The 19498-nt window shown below is 38.5% G+C and overlaps 1 protein-coding gene across 1 annotated transcript in view; it reads left to right on the top strand.

Moving 5' to 3' along the window:
- Positions 1-19498, top strand: part of LOC149177918 (calmodulin-binding transcription activator) — a 340027-nt gene that overhangs the window by 126937 nt on the left and 193592 nt on the right. The window lies entirely within an intron of this gene.

Here is a 19498-nt window from a genome sequence, read left to right as displayed (position 1 = left end):
CATGAGAACTAAAATAGGTCACAATCATCGTTATCCCAATTATTAATATTATTTATATGCAATTATCCAGGGAGTCAACAACTCATTGCTTATGGTTGGCACGAGTTATGTATTGAGAAGTTATGAGGAGATTGAGTTGTTTTTAATATGATAAACAACAGGTTTCCACTTCCAGGCTTCCTTCAGTTTTAAACCATCATATCATTTATTCCCAGAGGCTCTTGTATTTTCCTTTTGGAGTGATGAGGGATCTTTGCTAACACTCTTGAATCTTCCAAGCACCTGTAATGGTTAGAATTGTGAGAGTGCTCAACAATCGCAAATTTATTGATCCTTCCATGTTGCATATCTGTGCTGTGTTAACCTGGTTTTGATTGACCACCCTGTTTCTTCAATGTATACTTTGCCATAGGGGCAAGGTATCACATATTTTCCTTTGTGCAGTTTTGATGCAATAGGATCTTTGGCAGAGTCTAGCATATTTCTTATATAGTTCAGAGGAGAGAAGGAGACCTGTTAGCCCTCTTCCAGAAAGGGGTATATTTATATATATACACATTTTCATTTTTGGCAGCACCATTGTGAGCCTAGAAAATGCAAGTCAAAGCTAAGTTGCATGATACGGGGAAATGGGTACATGTTTCCAAAATGGAAATGCACCGGAAACGTGGCCCCCAAAAAACATTGGAAATGCAGAAACATGATATCGAAACTTGGAAAGAAATCATTATGAATAAATGAATAGGAACATTTAAATGACTAATATAAATGACAAACAATGTTCCACCATCGCTTATGTTGGGATCCTCATCATTAGTAGCACCCTTTGCCTCTATCTCAATCCTCAGTTGACATCAGTCAATACCAACCAATTTTGACGAAATTACCTAATCCAAGATTTAAAATATGGTATGTGTTGCACACTTTTTGTCAAAGTTCCAAGGAATCAGATATGCCAAAGATTTTTGAAATGATCGGATCATCCGTCAGCTGTTTATTGAGTCATTGTAAACCCATTTTGCATATTTATAATGTCAATGATGCTAGTAAGACCATGTATGTATGTAATAACCTAGGTAAGCCTATTATTTTGGCGAGAGTTTCATCCTAGGTGGTTTTGCGTCTCATTGACTCATTTGTGTTTTTAAACACGGATAGTCGGCAGAGTTTTTCCATCCAATGGTCCAACCTCACCCCAAAGCTAGGGTGGAATTCTTCATCAAAGTCTTAGGTGAGTCTTAGTGTTCTAGTTGAGTCTTGTGTAAAAGTGGTTTGGGAATAATTTAAGCTAATTGGCTAAATTATTTTATTACAAATCACTTGGTCTACTAGATCATATTGTGTCATAGAATTGGGTATGTAATTGAGGATCTAAGTCGAAATAATATTCCCCCTTTGAGGGTTGAATTTGTAAAATATTATGTAAAAAATATTTTAGTGCATGCTCCCTCATATATATATTCGGTTTTTGGTTTTTCTTTCGTGGTTTCCTTGCAGACCTGAGAGAAGAGCAAGGGTTTGGTATTGGTCTATTTCGTAATTTTGTCTTTGCAGGTGGGTTTGGCTCAACTTCTAAAGAAAACCAAAAATTTGAAGGCCAAGCTCTCACAAACCCTAGAAGGCTAGGGTTCCAGGTGCAATAAATTATTGTAGAAAGTCGTCTAGCCTTTCAAACCCTCTCTCTCTAGGGCTGCTGTCTTTAAAGGGGTTTCCTTTGCTTCAAATTTTCTGTGAAGGATTTCTTCTTAGGGTTTCATTGTTTTGTAGGACCAATACTGATTGAGGAAACCGCAAGGGTAGAGGCCTCTCCATACTCTTGAGAAAGTTCGATGTCATACATTTCAGTTGATCTGTGGCTTAAGAATTTTTTGTTGAAACATGATAAGGCTAGCTGCAGGCATTTTCTCTCTTTTCATATGGCTGCAAGGTCTTTTAGTGCTGATATAACTTTTAATATGCCATCTAACCCTTGACATTTTACAGAGATTATGTTGAATAAAGTTGTCATTGATGGCATCATAGTTGAATTGTTGAAGCAAACCCTAACCCTAGATATTGTTGAAACCCTATTGGTTGATAATAATCCTAAAGTGCAAACCCTAAGATGATAGAAACCCTAGCCCTTGCATTATTGTCATCTTGATGAAACCCTAAACCTTTGCGAAACCCTAAGGTGAAACCCTAACACTTGAAGAAACCCTCGGTACCAAATCCATGATGTCCTAATCCTAGCATTAATTAGATGGCTTAACCCAACCTTGCACTGATTGAAAACCCTAGATGCAAATCTTGATGCATTATTAACATGCCCTAGATTGATTAATGCAAACCTTAAACTCTAGAGGACAATTACATTGTTAAATCCCCATTGTGTCATCTTATTGATAACTCCATGAGGCCCTAAAACAAAAACCTAATCTAGTTCTAATTTGTATTGCCCTAGATAAACCCTAATGCTAATGAAACCCCTAGTATAAAATCCTAATTTCTAAATTCACTTGATATAATTCTCATAATAAAACCATAACACATGACACCCTACCTATCAGCAAAAGGAATTAAATAAAGACTCTCCTTTCGGTTGTCCATCAACAAATATAAACCAAATATATATACATATATTTGATAATACATAATCAAATTAAATGACCAAACGAGTATATATATCCAAAAGCTTTTTGATGCTGGGCATAGACTTTATAAACGTTGAAATACATGTTGGACACTGCATATTTTATACGTTGAACGTATTACGTGGTTAATATTTGTCGGCTCCACTAATTTACAAGTTGGCTTTAGCTCTTTCAAAAATCGACTTATTACACCTAGATATACACTATATATTAATGGTAAAGAACTCCAAAAAATGTGTCACTGGATCCATCAATATAGAGTTCGGTAAAACAAAAAAACAAGTTCACATCTCGTGAACTGATTGGACAACAAAACATCTCTAAAAGATTTCGGGCAAAGTGCAGTCCCCTTCTATGCGATTTTATGGAGAAAACGCTCGAAAAATCGTGGGTCACTTACAAAATTCTCGACTTGTAAATGAACTTTGAAGATTGTTGTGCGAAGCCTTAGGTAGTCCGGTGAAAATCAAGCAGAATACATAGTAACTATTTGAATTTCAGTCTAATTCTTTAGTGGAGAAGTAAAGATTCTGTGGGAGGGCAGTGTCGGTCAACACCAGTCTCCTCGGTGAACAAAACTTCAACTACAACTCTGTGTTGTGCAAAAAAAAAAACTTTGACTATATTTGGCATCTTGAAGGCTAATTCTCAAATTGTTGAATGCTCCTCCTTGGGACAACGAAGGCACAATACGAAGTTTTTTAGGGTTTGATCTGGCAACCTTTGAAGTGCCTACTACGCAAGGTTCGGTATTCTATATAGTTTTTCTCTATCCATTGTTTGAGCAGGCATTGAAGAGGATTAAAAGCAACAAATCTTGAAGAGTCTCTTGAAGCACCTTTAAAGCAGTTGTGTTGAAGTCTGTAGATATCTTATTCGAGGACCCTTAAAGAATTAAAGGCTTGTTTGAGTCTTGTGGAAGTATCTCTTTGAAGAAGGACTTGAGTATTAAAGTCTTCCTCTTAGAGCACCATTGAAGATACTTATTGGAGCAGACCTAGAGGAACTGTTGAAGAAATTGTACAGTAGATTTTGAAGCCAGATTTAGACCAACCCCATCTTATACTCTTTGGAATAGAATTGAATATCTTGAAGACAACGTTGAAGCAGACCTATTGAAGATTGATATTTTGGAGCACACTTGTTGAAGCACATTGAGGACAATTTTTGGAGTAGTCAATTTTGAAGTGCTTTTGAAGAACCTTGTGTAGATTTGTTAAAGGACATCCTTTGGACCAACCTTTGAAGACAACTTTGAAGCATAGTTGGAGAAGGTCCTTTGCAACAACTATTGAAGATTTGAAATCTTGTCGAAGCAGTTCTTACAACATTGTTGAAGACATTTCTTAGAAGTTGACTTGGAGACATAAGTGGAAACCTTTGATAGATGAATGAAGTGTTCATGATGTAACCTTGGAGAAAACTGATTAGGGTAATCCTGAAGAGTATTGGCGACACTTACTAAAGTTGTCATTGATGAGTAAAGGGTTATTGAAAGCTAAGTGAGGGCATTGTTGAAGAACTTGAAGATATTGTCAAGGCTTGTTGCAGAAGACATTGGAAGCCTTGAAGAACCATTGACCTTATCTTGAAGAATTGAAGCATAGGGTTGGAGCCCTAGAGGATAGGAGTCCTCAAGAAGATCAGGTTGGAGCCTCTACTAGTGAGAGGGTTGGAGCCCTAGAGGTTGGTGCCTCATAGAGACAAGGTTGGAGCCTTGTGGAAGATAGGGTTGGAGCCTCGTAAAGTCCAAGTCGGTGCTTGGCAAAGTACAGGTTGGAGCCTAGGGGATTGGAGATTGGTGTCTTCATCTAGGGTTGGAGCCCTAAATATTATTGCATTTGATTTATTGTAAAAAGAGGATTGTATTCCTCGATATTTCTCATCAATAATATTATTATCTGTATTGTTCATTTTGTGTTCTGTTTATAAGTGATCTAAAACTGGTAAAATAACAATTGTAAAAGAAATATTGATTCCCCCCTCTCAGTATTTCCAATAGATTATAATTTATTTTCGAAAGGTTTCATCATAAAAAAATTGACAGGGGAATTTGCATTGCAAGGTTGATCCTGGGAGACATTTCGTTGAGGATAGCCGTAGGCCTTGGGCAACATTTTTCTCGTAGGCCGAGGGCTCAAAGAGGGCTGCAAACCACCCTCATATCTGAAGCATATTTCTTGAAGCATGATCGAATCCCTTAAATGTTTAGGGTTTAAATTTTTGCTCCAAATATATTGCATAATTTTTTCATAAATTTCAATGCCTTCTCTCCTTCTAAAGGCCTGAGCAATTATTCACCTTGATCGCAAGCCTTCTAGAGTGTGTTCCATCTAGCCGCAAGGCCTATGAGCTTGGCATTTCCCTCACACGTTTTTTTTATTAACTCTTGGGCCTATTGCAGAGAAGAAAAAGCGAAATTTTCTGAAGAGTCAACCACATTTTTTTTTTTAAATAAAACTTTTGGCTATTTTCTAGGTTAGCGGGGAGCTTTCTTCTCGAGTATTTCTTGCCTGGCAGTATCTTCAAAGGGCCACCCTTCACTTTGCGACTTTCCTTGGAGATCTTGCAAAATAGATCTAAATTTTCGAAGGGTTAGTTGGAATAGTTGAAGGTTTCAGTTAAATACCTTTCTTTTAAAGAATTATCAAGAAACTTCTATCCACTAGTGGCAAAGTCCCTTATTTTATCATTGAGCAATTTTCTTCCTTGACTTTGAACGTCATTTGGTTAGAACGAATTATATTTTCGGGAGAATCGATTTCCTTGGTTTTATTATTAAAATATTCTCAAATCTAATTTTGTGCTTTGAGGAGTGATATTAATGTTTTATTTGTGAAGGGTCCTTAATATTTTCAAACATTCAAAACGGGGTTTTTTCCTTTGTATTTTTAATAGAATATTTTTAGGGGGAGCTTAGGGTCCACCCTTTACTAAGGAGAGCTTTTCTTGTCTTGTACTAACATTTTTATTTTCTTGCATTAATTAGAGTAGCTTACTAACCTTGATCACATCTGTCTCTCGCATGGGGTTCAGTTGGAAATAAGTGTCCAGCTACTGTACCGATACCTTATTTGAACTCTTGGTTAACCCATCAAAATTGGGAATTGTGATCTTGCCTGCCATCTTCTGTTTATCTTGCTTTTGCTAGCCTACTCTATATGATGTTCCGATTCCGGCTCTATGTTTCTCCTTCAGGTGGAAAAACTCCCCAAACGATAGAGCCCTTATGACCCTGGGGTCCAATGCATCATACTCATTGATCTCGTCTGAGAAAGATCTCAACAAATCTGCAACGATATCCGACTCTCTCTCCCTCTCAGGTTCATCTAGAAATTGAGGCATGATAGGCCGGCTAGATTGGCCATGCACATGGGTGTTGTTCTACTGGATTATGCGTGCATGTGTGTGGTTTCCATCTCCCGTCCGGGAACCACCTTCCCCACTGTTGGCTTGACTTTGCTGGTTCTGTAAATGCACCCCCATCAATTGCGCTAACATGTCCATCATGACTTTGTTCTTCCTTCACAACTCCTCTAGAGTCAACCCCTTTCTAGCCTGTTTTGGCTGCTCTTTGTTCTCCATGGGTTCTCCCTCCCAGTTGTCACTCTCCCTAGTGTTCTCTACTTTATTGTCTAAAAAAGGTTTAAGGCCCAATCCTCCACCTCGACCCCATCTGCCTCAGCCTCTGCCTATGTAAAATATTATTCCACCATATCTGGGTGGCATCACCTGCTCCCATGCCCACAGTTGGCCAAGAACATGCTATGATACTTTTCCTACTAGGAAATTAACGGTAAATATAGAGCTATGAACTAGGAACAACAATGCAAATATAAAAATCAAACACCCAAATCAAAACACCAACAAATATGAGCAGGAAATCTGAGCCATCTTTTTAATATTTGGAAATCTGGGTACAAAGAGTGAGAACAATGGAACCTGGGGTTGCTATTGCAAGCTATGCAAAACCCAGGTGATCTTTCGCTAACCCAAGTGTTGGAATTGCTCCAAACTGGTAGTACGCACTACCCATAAATGCTGCTACTTCTTGGCTAATGGAACATGGGTTTCTGCTTGAAATAATGCTCAGAAAATTCTGGAAAATTAGCACCAAACTCCTCTCACCAAACCCACAAAAACCCATAAATGTTTTGGGCTGATTCTGGTTGACTAGTAAACCTTGAAAAAGGTGTGAATGGCCTTCCTTGGCTGGCTATGCGCACTACAGGAAAATATCTGCTGATGTACGCCCGAACCCTCCACTAAAATGCCTCAAGCTCCCTGCAAATTCTCCTCCAAAATTTCCTCTTTTCTCCAGCCCCTAGCTCCTTCAATAGTTGCCCTTCTTCTACTTCTGCGCAAGATTTTCCCAGTGAGCTCTGTGCACTGCCAAAAGGAGGGAAATTTAGCTCTCACTATCCCCTCAACTTCAGCCCTACAAAAGCTACCGAAATTCTGGTGTCAAGCTAAGAAATCTTCCTGCAAATCACCAGATCCTCGAACCCACTACAACTGGTCCAATTTGTGTCCCACAAATTGCCTCTGTGCTCAGGAAGTGCGAAAAACTAGATAAACCCTTGCAATGAAGCTCTGTGAAAGCCCTATATTGGACTTCCAAAATTCCTCACTAGGGAGACACTTGAAGTTCTTCGAAATGAGGGTGGAATTTCACCTGAAACTCATGTGCTAAACAACACTCTTACTCTTGTGCTCAATAGCCCCAAGAGAGCTCGATTTTTTAAAGTATGATAGATAAAGGATCCAAAATGAAGGTCTTCGTGCCTTATTTTTAATTACCGGCCCTCTCTCCCTTGGTGGTCCGCATCCTGCACCAACTTGCACCCCCTTCTCTCTCTATCTTCCTCCAAAATTGCAAATTGTCTCTCTTTGTGGCCCCCACATTCTACTAAGGCTGCAATTTTCCTTTTCTCCTAAGTCCCAATGCTAAAAATGTCTCCAATACCAAAAATTGTCAAAATTGTGCTATTCCTAAGCACTTTAAGAAATCAGGGATATCACATGATCCAAATTTGTACGTCAAAGTTGTTAAAGGCAAATCCTTGATTTTGCTGTTGTATGTTGATGGTTTGTTTCTGATAAGGGCTAACGTTCTCATGGTCCAGTGTAAAAAGGAGCTGATCTTTGAATTTGAGATGAAGGATCTTGGTCTTATGCATTACTATTTGGGATTGGAAATTTGGCATGATGGACTACAAGTCCATGGACACTCCGATGGTGACAAATTTGAAGAAGATACGTGATTGTGATTCTGATCTGATTGATCCCTCTATGTATCGCAGATTGATTGGCTTGTTGAACTATCTTGTGAACACTATACTTGATATTTGTTATGTTGTTGGCACAGTAAGCCAATTCTTGGTTGAGCCCTGACATGTACACTGGGTTGCAGCGAAACGTATTTTGAGATATCTCCATGGCACCATTGATTATGGTCTGAGATATGTTTCTAATAGAATATGGCAGCTGCATGGTTTCACTGATGCTGATTGGGATGGAAGCTCTGATGATAAAAAGAGCTCTTCTAGATTATATTTTAGCTTGGGCTTTGCTATGATTTCATGGTCTAGTAAGAAGCAAACTTCTATTGCTCTTAGTATGATTGCGGATGAGTACATTGCTGCCTGTTCAACCTGTTGTGAAGCTATGTGGCTTCGAAAGCTTTTTGTTGGTTTGTTTAATTGGGCGTTGGAATCGACCATTGTATATTGTGATCAGTGTTGACAATATCGATAATATATCACCGATATTCGGAAATATCACGATATTTTTGGGGAGCCGAAATGTCACCGATAAAATATCGCGATATTTTCGGGGAGCGAAAATATCGCAATATTTCCGAGATATTGCCGATATCTCACGAAACTATCGCGCAACGATATAAAATATTGCCGGGTCGGCTGGGCCGCGCTAGAAAAGGGAATTAACGATTTTTTTTGTTGCTCATTTTGGTTTTCTGAGTGTTGGAGAAGGAAGGGGAGAGCGTTTTGGTTGTTGTCAATGAGGAATTGAGGATTGAAGAGCCATTATCACCACCAACTACGAATTTTTTGTTGATCAAAGATTGAAGAATAGTGAGACAATCTTCATTTCTTCCATTAACAGGTATGTTCTTAAAAACCCCTATGTTAATGATTTTTTTCATAGATTTAGGGTTATTCTTGCTTGCCTCTTTGCCTACCAACATTTTGCTTTTTTTTTTTTTTTTTCCATTTGCTATGATTTTCATGCCCATGAGCCAATGCAAGGGTTTTCTCCATATTTGGACAACAAACTCCATTTCTTTTTTTAACTTTCAAATGCACCCTCTTATTGTCATTTTTCATTGAATTCACATTGCAAATAATGTAGCAAAAAAAATGAGGTGGTTATTACTTATTATTTTTTGTGTATGGGTGGAGTAACTTTAATCATTAATTCCAATTTTTTGTTTTTTTGGTGCCCTAGGTTTGAATTAGCTCACTACAAATATGCCAAAAGCCTTGGACCCATTTTGGGAGTATGGGGAGCCTGATGGTGGGAAAAATTAGGCATATCTATCATGCAAATTGCGTGGGACTAGGATGACAAGAGGGGTTACGCGATTGAAATACCATCTGGCTAGACTTCCTGGACATGATGTCGGGCTTTGTACAGTTTCTAGTCCGGAGCTTATACAAAAAGCTCTTGAAGCAATTGATGAAAAACATAGAAAGAAGGAAGAGGCAGAAAGAAACAAGGCTGAACGTGTAGGTAGATCTTTTGGGATATCTTCTTCTGATTTTGAGGCTGAGGGTAGTGGGAGGGGCTCCACAACGTCACTTGCTACTGCTAGTGCGAGGTCATCATTTTTTGTTCCACGAACATGACATGGAGCACAACCTTCCATAAAATCAATTGTTAAAAAGAAGAAGCAAGAAGCTGATAAAGTTATGGGGAGATGTCTTTTCTGGAGTGACTTACCTCTCAGCATCACCAAAGCCAATCCATTTTGGCAGCCAATGTGTGATGCTTTTTTGTTGTGGGCCCAGGGTACAAAAATGCTACATATGAGGAGTTGCGGGGGCCAATTCTTCAAGCAAAAAAGTAGGACATCAACTCTAGATTGGCAGAGTTGAAACAAACATGGGAAGTTTCTGGATGCATAGTGATGTTTGATGGTTGGACAGATAGGAAGGGTAGAACCCTTCTAAATTTCTTGGTACATTGTCCTAAAGGTACCATGTTTATTAAATCAGTGGATGCATCAGCACATATCAAAGATGCAGCAATAATATGTGAGTTGTTAGATGGGTTCATTCGGAGGATTTGTGTGCGGAATGTGGTGCAACTCATAACAAAAATTGCAACTAATTATGTGTTTGCCAGTAGGATGCTTATGGAGAGGCACCACACATTGTTTTGGACTCCGTGTGCAACACATTGTATCGATTTGCTGCATGAGGATATGTGGAAACTCTCCTTCATCAAGGAGGTGATTGATATGGCTAGGAGCATCCCCAAGTTTATTTATAACCATGCTTTTGTTCTTAGCCTCATGAGGAGGTACACTAGAAACAAGGAGTTGCGGCGTCTTGCAATTACTCTTCAGTCTTTGCTTCGATGCCAGTTCGAGTTGAAGCAAATGTTTGTTTCTGATGAGTGGCATGATTGTAGATACAACAGGAGACAGGATGGGAGAGCCATTGCAAAAATGGTGTACTCTGACACGTTTTGGTAGGGAGTAGAAGAAGTATGCTCAGTTAGTGAACCTATAGTAAAGGTTCTGAGATTGGTAGATGGGGACAAGCTTGCAATGGCTTATTTGTATGAGGACATGGATAGAGCCAAGGAGGCCATTCGTTCTTATTATGCAGACAAGGGTTCTGTTGGGCTCGATAGGCATATGATGTTATGAGATGTGATTGATAGTCGGTGGATAGGGATGCTTCATCGACCCATTCATGCAACAACACTCTTCCTCAACCTCGCATTTTCATACAAATGTGCCTATGATTTTGATGGCAAGGTGATGGAAGGACTCCATTCCTGTATTCAGAGGATGGTACCTGATCCTGAGCTTCGTAGCAAAATCAATTGCAAGATACAGTTTTATCGGGATTGTGTTGGCCTATTTGGCTTTGATGATGCTATTAGGGAAAGGACCCTCTTCATGCCACATAGTGACAAGTCATCACTCATTAGAATTTTCAATTTAGAATTTCCTTATTTATAATTCTAGATTTTTAAAATTCAATTATGTAACTTTTATTTGATGCTTTAAGTTTTTGACTTCTTTTATTTCTTTATTTTGTTGTAGATATTTGGTGACGAAGCTATGGTGCAAGGGCACCAAATTTGCAGAAAATGACCATAAGAATCCTGAGTCAAACATGTAGCTCTTTAGGGTGTGAGCGCAATTGGAGTGTATTTGAGAAAATACACTCAAAAAAGCGCAATAGGTATAACTTTGAGCTTCAGCCTTCAATTGAGCAATTACATTTATTGTAATTGTAATTTTTTAATTTATGACCCTCAAGTGTCAAGTGTCAAGAGTCAAGACTCATTAGTTTTTTTGACACTCTTATAAGTTGGAGTTCGCACGCCTCAATGATTTAGTGTATGTGCATTACAATATCTGACTTCGAGTGAAGCAAATAGAAGCACCAATGGATCCAGATGCCATTTCCTTAGACAATATTGATGTATTGTCTTAGTGGAGGGTGGAGTCTGAGATGCCCATCTTGGAGGAGTGACCTTCATGGTTAGAGCCAGATGATCCATTAGAACAGGGGCAACAAGAGGAGGACTCGGAGGAGCAGCAGGAGGCAGAGGAGGAGGAGGAGACTGTGGGAGCATCAACATCAACACCATTTGCTATAGATATAGGAGAACACAACTCCATACCTGGCACTCATTATTTGACATTAGGTGCAAGGGTAGGGCCAAGGCCTTCTACTGCTGGTGGCAGGGCTAGCAAACAACCCACCATGTTTCCTGTAAAAGGAGGAGAGGGCACTGATTTCAGATAGATATCTGCTAGTTTTATTTGTGTTGCTACATATAACTCATGATGATGAGACACTTTTATATATGTGATGTTATTTTGTATTGGTTCTTCACATTTGAGTCCTTGATTGGACAATTATCAAGGATCAACAGGATTTGGTACCGACTTTGATGTATCATTTCTATTTGACATCATATATATCAGTGCTTTCTTCATATTTATGTGCCAATGTGTTTATTTCATCTTGTTATTGCTTTATATGTTTACAAATCTTAAAAAAATGAATATATTATGCATTTTTTATGCTTGGAGATATTTGCCGATATTTTGCCGATATTTTCGTCGATATTGCCGATAAGATGTTTTATGGATCCTCGCCGATATTTTGCCGATACTGATATTATCAACAATGACTGTGATAATCAAAGCTATATAAAGCTTTTTGAGAATCCAGTTTTTCATGGTGGGTTGAAGCACATTAAGATCGTGTTGGAAATACTGGGGGGGGGGGTGAAATCAATATTTCTTGGGAATTAGCACTTTAATCTTTTTTCAGAGCATTATTTAATCTTCAATGATTATAATTATTCAATAAAAGTAGTAAACAACAGTGCAAAAGATAGAGACAATAAGGACAAGATTTTTAGGTGGAGAACCCCCTCCGGGTCAAAAACCACCGAATGGTTTTCTAACAAGTTCTTTAATCTCCATCCCCAATTGAAAAGAAAGCTACAACTTCCTAGAACTATAGAAAAGCATTCTTCTCTAACTCCCACTGGAAGGATGCCCTAATGCCTTGGTTTTATTAGCAGTCAGTTGAAACGATGCCCCAACACCCTGTTGAGCCACAACTCTCCCTAGCACCACCCTACCACATCTGCCATCTTTGCCAACAAAAAAAATGTCGAACTGCCTCCTCTCTCCTCTGCGTTGCTGCTGGGCTAGCCTACGCACTCCCTATTGGAGTTAGTAGATCTGCCGCTCCCTGCTGCTGCTCACCAAATGAGAATTCAAACTTCTTGGCTGGAAGTACTCTGAGGAAGAATTCCCTCAAGGTAGTGTCTCCTTCTCTCTTCTGACGTTTTTTTGTCCCAACAACTACTACAGAAAACTGCGTCTCACCAAAATCTGCTTTGCGCTGAAGCTTTTGCTATGCTGCTCCCTCTATCGCTGACAAATCTCGATATGGAAATCTTACCTCTCTGTTGACTCACCTAGAGAGAGATCTTCCATGAAAATCTTGCCCTTATGGCTTGCATTGTGCAATCCCTCTAGGGATTCGATCTGTTGCCTATGCAACACTTCGATCTCCCTCCTCTTCAGCGCTGGATCTTGTGGTCTGCTCCCCTGCTTCACCTACGCTCTGATACCATGTGAAAATTTGGAAGACCCAAATTTCTATTGCAATAATTGATTTTCTTCTATTTGTCAAATCACTGAACAAATTATTTGTTGTGTTCTACGGTAAATATCGAAACTAATACATTGCAACCCCCACTAATTAAATTAATATGCGGAAAAAAGAAACTAAGCAAGAAAGAGATAGCACACAAGTGACATCGTTGTTTTTGGACCAATGTCCCCGGAAAAACCCAATGTGGGAAAACAAGTGCAGCAATTGAGGGTTTGTATTATTATGCAGTATACAATCTTTGGATGCCTTACTGGCTATTCGATATAGAGAATCTGACTGGCAGAGAAATTAGTGAGAAATACCTCACACTATCACTGGAGATCCGACACTGATCCATCCACTAAATGGCTAGCCCCTAACTGCCTCTACGCAATCACTGTGCTGCTCTGCGTCATAGCTTCTGGGGCCCCTGTCACTCCTTCTAGCTGATCGATTTGCTTCTGGAACTTCGACTTTTGCCCCCCCGGTCTCACACCCTGGCTTCTGGCTCTAGAAATCGACTCTCCAAGAAATTTCAGATCCCCTCTTAGGCTCTATGCTGCCTCTGCATGACCCTAAGTTGCCCAATGTGGCTCTGTGTTGCCTCCTCTGGATCTCTTTCTGCCTTCTCTACGATGTATTCCTGGATCAGGGAACTCTCCAACTGGAAACTATCTCTGCCCCTCACTGCAAGAAATCACTTCGATCACTTCTCTGGCAACTGTTGCGTTGCTCTCTTCAGAAAGCGATTTCTTGATCTCTTACTTGATGTTCTTTCCAAATGCCCATCAAGCCTCCTCTTATAATCTTCTTGTTGAGAACCAACGACCCAGATTAGATTCTAATCAATGGCTTAGATCATTTTGGCTTGATGCTCGTCTTCTTCTAGAAGTTTCACCCCCAGTTTAATTAATATCCTTTAATTATTTTAATTTCCTAAGTTTAGACTTAGGCTTCCATTAAAAATAACTAATTATTTTAATAAAACCTTCTTCGGGTGGAATTTCTCTAAACGATTTCTGGGTAGTTTGGAATACATGTGTCCAAGCCTCCTTGCAAATTTTGAGGCTTAGAGCACATCCAATGCTACCAGAAATCAACAAGTTATATCTTGTTTCTGCCACTGGGAGTGATGCTTCCGACCTCCTAGAAATTTTCTCGGCCATAGGAAGTTGAATTGACCCCTGCTTTGGCCAAATCGAATTTCCTTTCTTGAGGCTCTGCGTAGCCTTTGCGCAACCTCTTGGAGTTGAAACTCGACCTCCTCTTCGAACTCTTCCAGATTTGGAATCCTCTTCCGAAAATCTTCTACTCTGCCCCTTTGACACTTGCTACTCACTCACTGACTCGATCTCCACTGCTGAATCTTTGCTACTGGGAAAATCGATCTCCTTGAGCTTGAGTATATGCTGCTGGTGTATCCTCCATCTACCCATCGACTTCTTATAATCCTTTGTTGGACCTCCAACGACCAAGATTAAAACTTAATCAAGGGCCCAAATTAATTCCCAGTCGATCTGTGTGAGTTTCTAGATGATTCACACCTTATCTCAATTAATTCTGATTAATTAACCCCTTTACCTACGTTTAGACTGAGGAAATATTCAAAAATAGTCTAATAATCTAATTGAGACACTTCTAGGTGGAATTTCCATATTTTAGCCTCTCCACAAGGTTTCAAGACTAAAAAACCTTAGTTGCTACAAAAACTAACACTACAAAATCCAAACAAATGTTGGTACACGACAGTCTTCACTGACTATAATACATTAATGTTCTAACATACTTGAAACATGTTCACTATGTATGTGCACTGCTGTCCACAAAGTCAATGATTGGGCTACTGCCTTTAGTTGTTGAAGTTATTCAATTTACATACAATGAGATTACATCGGGAATGATTGTCATATATTGACAATTGTAGGATCACAAGACTCTCTATACAACCCTATAGACAGACTTAACGCATACCTTGACTCCACACTTGACACAAACTTTCCAATTGTACATGAACTTAGCTTTGATACAATCCTATACCCAACGCTGGTAAAAAAATTGGACCCAAAACTGAACTTAGGCCCACTCTAACCTTAGTCATAGACCTACACTTGATGCAAAACTTGACACAATCCTTAATACTAGCCCAAACACAACACACCACTACTGGACTTAATGTGGCCCTTATCCTAAATATGATATATTCCTAACTAGACACTGTTTTTGATCTGAAGACAACCACAAAATGATTTAGTCCTTAACGAACTAGACATCAAGATAAAGGTAGCTTTAGGATTACGTGTAGGTAGAATCTTGTGAAGGAAAATTTATAACCGAATCCCTCACAGTCATGAATGAATTTGCAAGTTGTAATACCCAATCAAACAAACACTTGTGTTGACTTCTTGGTCGAGAGTTTCATATCCAAGATTGTATCTAATGCCAAAAGAGATTTCTCTTCTATCTAGGACAGTAATTAATATTGGAACTTTTACCTCAGAGTCTGCAATCTTTACAGAAATTTTCTTCTGTGGGAGACTGTAATAGTACCGAGTTTCTTGTTGATGATTAATGCCAAAATTCTTTTCTATTCGGGACTTAAAGACCTTGACACAGATCCAAGGTTTTCTCGATTGTTCTTGTTACGAATTTCACATCTCATCCCTGTACATTAATGCAACCGAACCCTTACCTTCGTTGAAAAATTTAGGGTGGCCGAAAGTTCCTACGTAACTGTCCAGGAGAGCTAAAGGGACTAGCTATTCAAATAATTAATTTTGCTGCTCTCTAACGGATCCAAAATAAGATTAGAAACCTTCGCTTAGCCCTGTAATGCAGTGAAACTAACAAGCACAAAAATCGAACCGTAACACTTCAAAATTCTTGCATTGATGCTCCTGTAGGGTGACCAAGAGGTTCAGTGATTTTCGATTAAATCATACCTTCTAGTCATGTCATAAAGGTGCATGGAATCTCTCTCTATATATAGACTACTATAAACATTGGAGGGGCTTCACATATGAGTGTTGGAGGTATTAATTCCCTTGTGAATGAAGAAAGAGCCACGTTCCTTAAGTTATATGAATGTTCAAATATTTTTGCCTTTAGTTTGACCATTTAACCATAATGAGGGTTTCATTAAAATACTTAATAGATGCTAGTTCATATATTCTTCACCATTTGACCATAATGAGGGTTTCATGCTAAATGACCTTTAACTTAGATATTTAATAACAAATAATTTATAGGTGTCATGATGTTAGTCATATGGGGTTTTAACCCACAACTAGGGTTGTCAATTTCAAACTCAATTTTCTCTCAATCCAGGAGGACCTACGTGGGGTGCCACATATCATCGAAAATATTTTTTCGAGGAGGAATCAACTATAGTAGTTTGGTCAAGAGAAACCATGAATTTCCATGCCAAATTTGCCGACAAAGATCAAGCTAATTCCTATGTTGACATCAATGGCAACCACCTATCAACAGAACAAGTATCATTACATCCAGAATATTGTCCAGAGGGGAGCTGTGAGGCTTGAAGATGCCCCTATTGATTAACAGAGTGCTGATGTTTTGACAAAGCCATTGTCGAGGATGAAGTTTGCTTATTTAAGAGAACACCTTGGAGTTGTTGAGAATCACTCTGGGAGAGAGGGAACACTGATTTTATAGCATCATATGATTGGCAATCTTCCTTGGGCTGTAGCTGAGAGGCCATAGACCATGGTCGGGAAGATTGTCACTCCCTTAGGTTAGTTGAGGATTGAGAATGGGATTCCTCCTTTGGGTCATGGATCAAGAGACCTTGTTTATGGTCAAGGAGATGGATGTTGTGCGCTCTCTTGGGTCATTATGCTTGACTGAGAGACCATTGCATATGGTCAAAGAGTTTGGCCTCATTGATTGATTCCATGGTTAGTTGGGCACTAACCTTGATGCCATTAGGCTTTGGCTTGTGGGATGAGTTGGATGCTATTTATCTTTCCTTATGGTGAGAATTGTACATCTAATCTCTCCCTTGGGCAGTGGTTGAGAGACCTATGGATTGTTCGGGGAGATTGATCTTGAAAGAGAGAGAGACTTGTACATCGGATCTCGCCCTTGGGCTGTTGCTGTGAGACCTATGGATTGGTTAGGGAGATTGATTTTGAGAGAGAAAATGAAATGTACCTCCCTTGCTAAGAGGGAGTGTTGAAAATTTGGTAGCTTTGTTCGGTGTTTTCATTTGCAAAGTAAAGGAGAAATTATAATTTTGAATGTTGACGAAGTTAGCCTAAAGTGCACAAGTCAGCCCCAAATAATGAATGGGTTTGACCCCATGGTCAAAACCCTCCTCCTAAGTCACATATAAAAAGAAGCTTGTTGGACCTCATTTGGCATCATCATAATTCACATCATTCTATCTGAAATCACAAGAAGAAGTTCAGACGTGCGAAGGAGAAAGAGGAGAATTCAATATGTGTTGACCGACTCTTTTATCCTCTGTTTGACCAACATTGACTTGGGAGAATCTAATTATGTTTGACTGAGGCTTTGACTATTTGAGGAGACAAATATCTTCTGATGTTCATTGACTTTGTTTGATTGAGATATTGCTCTTGTTTATGAAGCATTGCCCACAGCTGAACTTTGAGCTTTGATCGATAATCACATTGGTTCTTTTGTTTGAGGTTTGATCGAATTTTGGCCCCTCTGTTAAGAGTTACCTCATGTCAAAATTGGGCCCTTTTGTTGCACACTGGACTTTGACCAGCATTGACTGTATTCTATCTCATTTGACTGGTTTGACTTGGCATTTAATGAGGTAAAAATTTTTGAATCTTGGTTGGAATATTCTGATGTACTTTTGATGAACTGAATTCTCTCTCATAAGGAAATATTTGTTGGGTTTTCCCCTTGTGGGTTTTGCCTTGGCTGATATCCTAAATATTGTTGTCTCTTGTCTCTTGTTTTACTGTTTATTGTGATATCTATTGCTCTATTGAAGAAAGTGATTGGTTGATTTTTTTTTTTTTATAAATACTTAATGACTGGAATGGTATAACAAGACTAATTGTATCATTGGAAGTAGTTATCAATTTGAAAAATTGTACTAGTCTTGATTGCACTAGAAAATCAACATAAAGGAAGTTAGATCTCACTCTATAAATCAGTGTTGCACATATCGCGATAATATCAGAATTATCGCGATAATATTGCCAAAATCCACCTCGCAGCTATTATTGCCGTAAATTTCCTAAATTGAAATTATCGCAATAATTCAATTTATCGCAATAATTTAGGTAATTATCGCAATAGTTTTGAAATTATTGCCCTGCTATGTCAATTTCACCTTATTAACATTTTTTTTTTCCTTTTGACCCTAATTTTTTAAAAGTGAGTTAGGGGATTAAGCTGTGAGGATACTCTGACTATTTCCATCAAGCAAATAAGGGGAAATCTATTGTTTTCATTTCCAATGATTAATCTCATGAGATAGATAACCTAGTACTAAGTAGTTAATGGTAATATTAAATTCTTAAAGTAAAGGGATGAAAATGAAATCCCTTTACTTAAAATTTTAACATTACCATTAATTGACTCAGGATGTTTGAGAGTGGTTTTGACCTCATTGGATTTCATATGGAGAAAGTAGAATTTTAGATCCCACTCAAAATCCAACAGACTTAACAATTTTTAGGATTTCAGGATTGGCGGGATTGCAATGTTTCTATTACATAATGTGATGTATGAGGGTATGGTGCTAACATTTAATCAAGATCCCCAATCCCTCTATGTACCTCATTGTTGGTGGCATTGACTATTGAACTCCTCCTTCATGACTGTAGTATTAATATACACTTAACTCAATTATTCATGACCCTACTAAACATGTACAATTCACTCAAACACAATCACTGGTTAGGATGTTAAGATTTTTCTATCTTATTTTAATGATCAAAGGGTGATCTTGATGAGGAGGATCCCAATATAGGCAATGATTTTGATGTTATGTAGCTGTTTGTTGTAGCATGATTTCATTTGGATTTCAAAGGCCATTTCGAGCCTCTCTATTGATTTTTTTTTTAATTCAAATATGGCTTGCACTCGATGATATTTTGGTTATATATACCCTTGCTATATACATGAGAAATTTTGCATATTTGTGTATAATAATTTGGATTCATATAGATGCACATGAATTATATTTTGTTTTTAAAATTTGAATATTGTATGTTTTTTTTGGTCGACCAATCTTTTGGTCTAGTTGAGGATGTTGTGACCATTTTCCATCAAGCAAACAAGGGGAAATTTGTTGTTTTCATTGCCATGATTCATCTCATGAGATACATTTATTTTTGTTTGGATATGATTTTGTATCTTTCTATTAGATCTTATGACTTAGGACAAATATCATATTTCAATATCAAAATCTGATCACCTCTTGACATCTTATACATCTTATATATCGATTTTATTTTCATATTTATGTAGCAATGTGTT

The sequence above is a fragment of the Pinus tabuliformis genome, chromosome 4_1 (genome assembly GCF_031772625.1).
Source record: "Pinus tabuliformis cultivar Carrire ecotype Pingquan chromosome 4_1, CPIR1, whole genome shotgun sequence".
Classification (NCBI taxonomy): Eukaryota; Viridiplantae; Streptophyta; class Pinopsida; order Pinales; family Pinaceae; genus Pinus; species Pinus tabuliformis.
Note: the sequence above shows the minus strand (reverse complement) of the source record. Positions and strands in the feature narration are given on the sequence as shown.